Source organism: Sinocyclocheilus rhinocerous, unplaced genomic scaffold (genome assembly GCF_001515625.1).
Source record: "Sinocyclocheilus rhinocerous isolate Xijiao unplaced genomic scaffold, SAMN03320098_v1.1 scaffold3687, whole genome shotgun sequence".
Taxonomy (NCBI): domain Eukaryota; kingdom Metazoa; phylum Chordata; class Actinopteri; order Cypriniformes; family Cyprinidae; genus Sinocyclocheilus; species Sinocyclocheilus rhinocerous.
In genome coordinates this window covers 22,235-29,049 of record NW_015665832.1, presented here as the reverse complement: position 1 = coordinate 29,049, position 6,815 = coordinate 22,235, and the positions used below count along the sequence as shown (strand labels likewise).

General features: G+C 35.8%; 1 long non-coding RNA gene across 1 annotated transcript in view; it reads left to right on the top strand.

Moving 5' to 3' along the window:
- LOC107731593 (uncharacterized) overlaps positions 1-6,815 on the top strand; it is a 70,490-nt gene that overhangs the window by 58,506 nt on the left and 5,169 nt on the right. The window contains exon 2 of the long non-coding RNA XR_001638787.1: positions 3,783-3,866. This is a non-coding gene — a long non-coding RNA (uncharacterized LOC107731593). The remainder of the gene's footprint in view (positions 1-3,782; positions 3,867-6,815) is intronic.

Sequence of the window (6,815 nt, the reverse complement as noted above, 5' to 3'; positions counted from 1 at the left end):
GTTTGACTGGTGTATGTCAGCCTATAGTTTGATATAAGGTAAACATTATAATATTTAAGAAAAAAAACAGCACAAATAAATTATAGTTTTATAGGAGGTTTCATAGACTTGGAAAATTCATTTTTCAGAAGTTTGTATGCACAGACATCTGTTGTAGGTGTTCTTGGCAGTTTTTATGAGGCTTTTTTAAAAAATAGTGTTCATATCGATATTGGAATTATATCGTATCGACTGAAATTAAGAAATATATCGTGATATAAATTTTGGCGATATCGTCCAGCCCTAGTAAAAGTGTAGTAACCATATATTTTTTGGCGTATTGATTACCATTTGTATAACCACAGTTTTACTACAAATACCATGGTTAAACTATGGTTAATGAAGCAAAACCATGGTTAATTTGTGGGTACCATGGTTTAACTATAGTAACCATGTTTTTTTGGTTTAATTTTCATAAGGGAATCCTATCTGCTCATAGCCATGCAAATATTTACCACGGTATATTCAGTGTGTTTGTCTGATAGATGTTTTCACTATTTTTAAGGTATTTCTCAGGTGTTTGTAGACAAATATGATGTGTTCTGCATGATCTGCTCTTTTACAGACATCTTGGCGACCTAAATATTAACCGGACAGCATTTTTAATTTGTTTTACAGCATTAGGGCCATCACAATGCCATTTCTGATGCCATTAATAGTCTTCCATATTCAAGACACATATTGTTTATGTCGTTCCATCTTTTAGTGGGATTAACTCATGAAAAACTCTTTTAATAGCTATTGAATTATTCACTAAATGCAGACCTCTGGCGGCAGTCACATGTTTTTGTGGAAACTGCAGAGGGAGCCTTCTAACAAGCATTAAATATTAAACCGTGATCTTTGAAAATAAATAACAAATGGTACAATGTCATCAGAAATAGGTAAATGAACATGACAAATCCTGAAAGACGCTCTGTCCCTGTTTGATTGTTGACTGTGTGTTTTTTTTAGTCCAAATCGACTTTAAAAATGTTTACTCAGATACCATATTTCATTATGAAACTTCATTGTACTTATAAAAGTGGTTATAGCTATTGAAATGAATGCATGATCTCCTTCAAATAGTGTAAGAACTATAATTCAACTCCTCAGGCAATGAATAAGGATCATGGTATATACAAATAAATGTATGCAACATGCAAAATCACATTTGCCATCTAAACCATTGTCTATTCCAAATAAATCACGGATGCTTGAATTGTTTCCCGGAGCAGCGATGTAACCGGTTCCATGGTAACACTGTGAACAGTTTGTTTCTAGACCAGACGTGGATATCAATTTGGGATTGTGATGAGAAGCCCCATCAGACGTCTGTGTACAGCAGCAAGACAAGCCAGACAGGATCATGTTGCACAAATACAGAAGGATTCAGAAACATTACTCAGCTTTGTTCCGGGCATTTCAGCTGGTCTGCCTGTCTGACCATTATAATCCCGACCTTATATAATGAAATGGCCAGCGGATGGCTTATTTTCCAGTTTGGGGGACTGAATAAACTGCATTTGTATGTGGACTAAGGAGTGGGTTTATTTTAAGAATGTGCTTTGTACAAAAATATCTCTTCAGAGACATCTCTATTTACACACATGCTCAATTTTGCTTCTTAAAGTGTTAATATGAATAGCCATTTGCTAGTTCTGTAATGTGATGTATTTCCTGAGTGGAATGGAGAAATGCAGGACAAGACTTCATTTTATCCATCTGGAATTGATTGGATGGTGAAAATTGGGAGATACACACCAGAATGGAGTTAGAACCCGAAAAGCTAGTTGGTTTTTGGATAATAGTCAGCATGGCCTAAGTGATGTCATCGGAAAAGGAAAGTCGTTTAGAGTAAGAGCAAATTGTTGTATTTTCATAATGGATTATAATATACATAAATAGTTCAAAATAAGACTAGCAATGTGTTTTAAGAAAGTAATTTTCAATGTCATGTTGACTTTAAAAGTATTTTTCCCACGTGATCCCCATGGTTACGGAAAAAGATCTGCTCTTGGAAAGCTGGAATCAGCAAGGCTCTCAGGCGCATGAGCTTTCTCATCAACATGGATTCGATAATTCCTTGGGAGGCTCTGTCCAGGTTACCATAGCAATTCAGAATATCTCTGCTTTTAAAACCGCACATGTCCATTTTTGCTATATTTGCTATGCATTCATTGAAAATAAACCCTATTATTTCCACTGCGCTGCTCAACCCATCTGCACTGTATAGAGAGGCACCATGGTACCATATACTGTGCTACTGAATCATTATTAGATATAACCTAAATAAATAAATAAAAAAGTATAAATTATGTTATCAGCATAATAATTTTAGTGAAATTTCAATTAAAACTTTTAAAATGTCTGTATTTTGTTTTTACAACCCTACAGTGGTGGCTGATACTAAGTTATCACAGTGTGTCTGGAGTAATAACAACACTATAGTAACTATATTTTGATAGAAAATGCAGTTACCAGGGAAGAAAACAATGTGGCCCAAAAAAAACAAGCAAAAAAACACATTTTGTTCTACTGAACCCAGCGGCAAAAGCATGGGCTACAGATGACCTGAATATGATAGTAGCTTTGTCTTTATCTTTGGCTTATCCCTGAACAACAGCGTAAATTCCAGTATCCAGTGAATCTATAACTGAACCAAATCTCACCATTTGAAAAATAAATGTATGGAGAACATAAAGAGCTCACTGCTATGGAAAGCCAACAATTATTCATCTCTGTTCTGTTGAATTTAGTGATGTGTTTTAATTGTGTAGTGTTCCCCAATGTTATATTTTGTAATATTGTACTTGCTTTGTATTATATAATGTAATATATTGCTTAATATGGAAGGTCACCTTGTAAGCCATTTGTAGGTGGATTTCCTCAACAAAAAAAAAGTTTAAATATTGTGTCTCTGAGGCGTATGGATGCTTGTTTCCACCACAGAATAATAAAAAAAAAATAATAAAAAGATAACTGTGACTTTTTATTTCACAATTCTGACTTTTTTTCTCGCAATTGTGAGTTTTTATCACAATTGCAAGTCAGAATTGTGAGATATAAACTCGCAATTGTAAGAAAATAGTCAGTGATTTTCCCCCGCAGAATTGGACTATATAATTCGAAACTACTTACTTCTGAGCAAAGAAGTCAGAATTGCAAGACAAAACGTCAGAATTATGGGATAGTAACTCTGTGAGTGTATAATTATGCCTTTATTTCTCGCAGTTTCGAGTTTATATCACACAATTGTGAGAGAAAAGTCAGAATTGCAAGAAAAAAGTCAGAATTGCGAGTTTATATCTTTATTTCTCGCAATTTCGAGTTTATGACCCATGATTCTGACTTTATAACTCGCAATTGCGAGTGTATATCTCGCATTTCTGAATTGCAAAATGTTAACTCACAATTGCGAGAAAAAAGTCGGAATTGTGAGGTAAAAAGTCGCAGTTACCTTTTTAATTTTTTATTCAGTGGTGGAAACAGGCTTCCATAGTAGCGCTATAAACACATTGCTCTGTTTTTTTTTAGTATTATGACCAGCCTGACTCAACCAATAGCATGAGTTGGGGGCGGGGCTTTCTGACCAGTGGCAGACAGGGGGAGTGTTTGTGAATTCTGTTCAGGAGAGTAGTTGTGCAGAAATTACTTCGCTTTTAACATCAAATTGTTTTGTGGTTTTATTTACAATGAATTGTCTCTGAACGTTTTCTATAAGCATCTAACTCGTTTTTCTCTTCTCTTTTTTCTTTTCTCAGTGGTCTGTGGTTTCCGCGGATCAGTGTCACATGGTCTGACTCTAGAGCTTGGAGAAACAGTTCAGATCCTGGAGAAATGTGAAGGTAAGTCATTCTCCGGAAGTATAGTGAAACTTTTAAGCTGATGTCTTTGGAAGCACTTTTTTAAACGGGTCTTTATGGAAAATCTTGTAAATACTATAAAAGGCACTTTTTTGTAATATAATATTTTTCTCCAGTTTATTGAAAATGTAAGTTACTAATAACTTAAAACCATTTTTTGGTCCTAAACTATCTTGTCCTACAGAGTGACAGCTCAATTTATGTAAAAATAAAAATTAATTAAAAGTAATTTTTAATTAATAATTTTAATTATTAATTAAAAATTACTGTTACCATTTATTCCTTTTCAAATTATGTTTTAAAAGTACAATTTTCATATTTTCTGAAACAACTTATTTAATTAGCATGTTTGTTTCTAAAAAACAAAACAATGGAGTTAGGGTCGATCCATTAAACTGTATTGCCATGTTGACAAAAATAATAAAATGCACAAATACTTCATTTGACCTCCTATGGTGGATAGAAAACATTTTCCAAAGGTTAGACATGACCATTGAAATAAAATTTCAAGCCCTTTTGTTTAACCTCTTCATGGAAAGTGCCAAGAGATACAGTATATCAACATTTGCCACCCACTCTTAGTTCGGTACGTCTTGTATACTATAAGACATATTCTCCTGTCTCTGTGTTTTTTGCTCAGTATGTAACTTGTGCTGCTGGCAGTCTTTAGGAACCAGAATAATTCTGAATACTTAACTGTAACCAAGAGACTTTCAACACAGATTTCCAGGGCACATCTAGGGTCATCATGTAACTGTATTCCAGCCTACAGAGCAGTAATGCATGTTTGATTAGCATATATTCATAATCAGGTAGACTTTAAGAGAACTAAAGCTTCTTCAAAGTTAGAGGTTTTATACTGTTACCTTAGTTCTGCAAATGCAGTTAATGGGATTGTTGTGTGCCCATTTCAGGACAAGGGCTTGATTCATATGGGTGTATCATCGATTGCTTTGATGAAAGCTGTACATCGGCACCCTGGCCTGAATGTGCTGGCTCGCTCAGATTACCGGACTGACCATGTGATATTAGCCGTGGCACATCGGCCCTCCAGTATTGATCGAGAGTTCATTCACTTTTTCCATGAGTAATCTTCCTTTATCAGGAATACTGTGAGAAGAATTAGATGAAGCAAGATCTTGTAGATGTTGATGGTCCCCCTAGGCTTCAAACATTTTGCAAGTCACCTTTTGTATGATTCATTTATTCTCGAATCAGTTTACTTTGAGACTAGCTTTATCTCCTATTGGAAATGTTATTGCTTCGGGGTTGCTTTTTTAATAGCTCAAGAGACTTTTCTCAGTAAAGTTCTGAGGCATAAAATAGAAACAAAAGAAACAATTTTTGACATACTGTAATAGAATAGAGCTATAAATTCAATGTGGACTGTTCAGATCATTTGGTCTTGAAAAAATTGAATGAGAAAGTTCATACTGAAATCTGATCTTTTGTTTGACTTCTATTTGCAAACTTTGGTTTCTTGACAGATCTAAGTCAGTCTGAGCTAGTGCTGGGCATCGGGCACATAAACATGCAAATAATTTGGTATCGGTATCGGTTATAAAAAAATCAATATCGGTCGATCACTAGTCTAGATGACAGACAGTGGCTTCAACATCACTAAATCTATAAAAAAATGATATTATATAATACTTTCAGGAAAATTCCTAAAAAAAAACCTTTGTCGAGAAAATTTGTGATATTGATTTCTCTCTTTATGTGCATTATTGAAAAAGTTACTTCTTACACACTTGTGTCAACATGTTAATGCAATTTGAATTTAAACATAATTCAGAAATGCAATGAACACAAATTCGCTTCCAGGTAACAGAGTTTTCATAGATTTTCATTTCAGCCCCTTATGGGTCCTGAAAGAAAAGTGGCTCAATTTTAGTGTCGCAGTTTAAAGGTTAGTAATAAGAAATGCTCGTTCCCAAGAGCTGTCAATGGTCATGGCTACAGCCTGATATTCAGAGCCCGCAGGCAAAGAGTGAGAGACTCATGCCGCATTGTACCTCAGCCAGTGAAATACAGCCTTTTAAAGGAGGAAGAAATATGTTTCAGTCTGCAAAAGTGGCAAAACATAAAACCCTGCCATTCAACCTCAGGTGTTTGACTGGTAGAGTGAATTTAAGTAGTCTTGGGTGCAATTGATTTGCTTATTGTACAGTCAGTTCCTGACTTTTTTTGGGACTGCAGTTACAGTACAGATAGAGGGTCTTTTTGGTGCTTCATAATAAAAATCACAGTCTACTTTCATTCTGCAGAAATAGCAACTTGAACATTCTTCAGGATTTCTCCTTTCATGTTCAAAGAAACAAGAAATGCGTATGGATAGACAAACAGATTGTGTGTATTGGACAGTGGATTAGCTGCAGGTCACCAGGTGAGGTGAGAGTTTTGGCTTTGGCCTCAAAGGCTGGGATAATCAGTGCTCTGATTCACGGGGTTAGCAGTTTGCTGTACGTATTGATTGTTTTGCTGCAGTGCCATGCTTTTGAGGTAATGGATGCCTGGAAAATCAAAGCTTTTCAAAGCTCCGGGTTCTGGAGTGTCGCGGTGGCCTGCAGTGGCCAGTGGTCTGATTGGAACGCTCTGTTTTGAGAACTGAAGATTTTGCAGTGTCATCCTCTGGGAACTTGAGGGAGAAGTGTACAGTTTGTCTGAAGACTTGACAGGATATTTGACTGTTTATGCTCATTGGGAGTTTCCTTTTAACTATAAACAGCCCCCAGTCCAACACAGACATTTTCACAAAAGAGACTCAATATACTCTAGGCTTGAAAAGAGCTTGAATGGAATATAACAAGAAGGGGTAGGATAGACAGACAGACACAGACAGACAGACAGACAGATAGATAGATAGATAGATAGATAGACAGACAGACAGGCAGGCAGGCAGGCAGGCAGGCAGACAGACAGACAGACAGA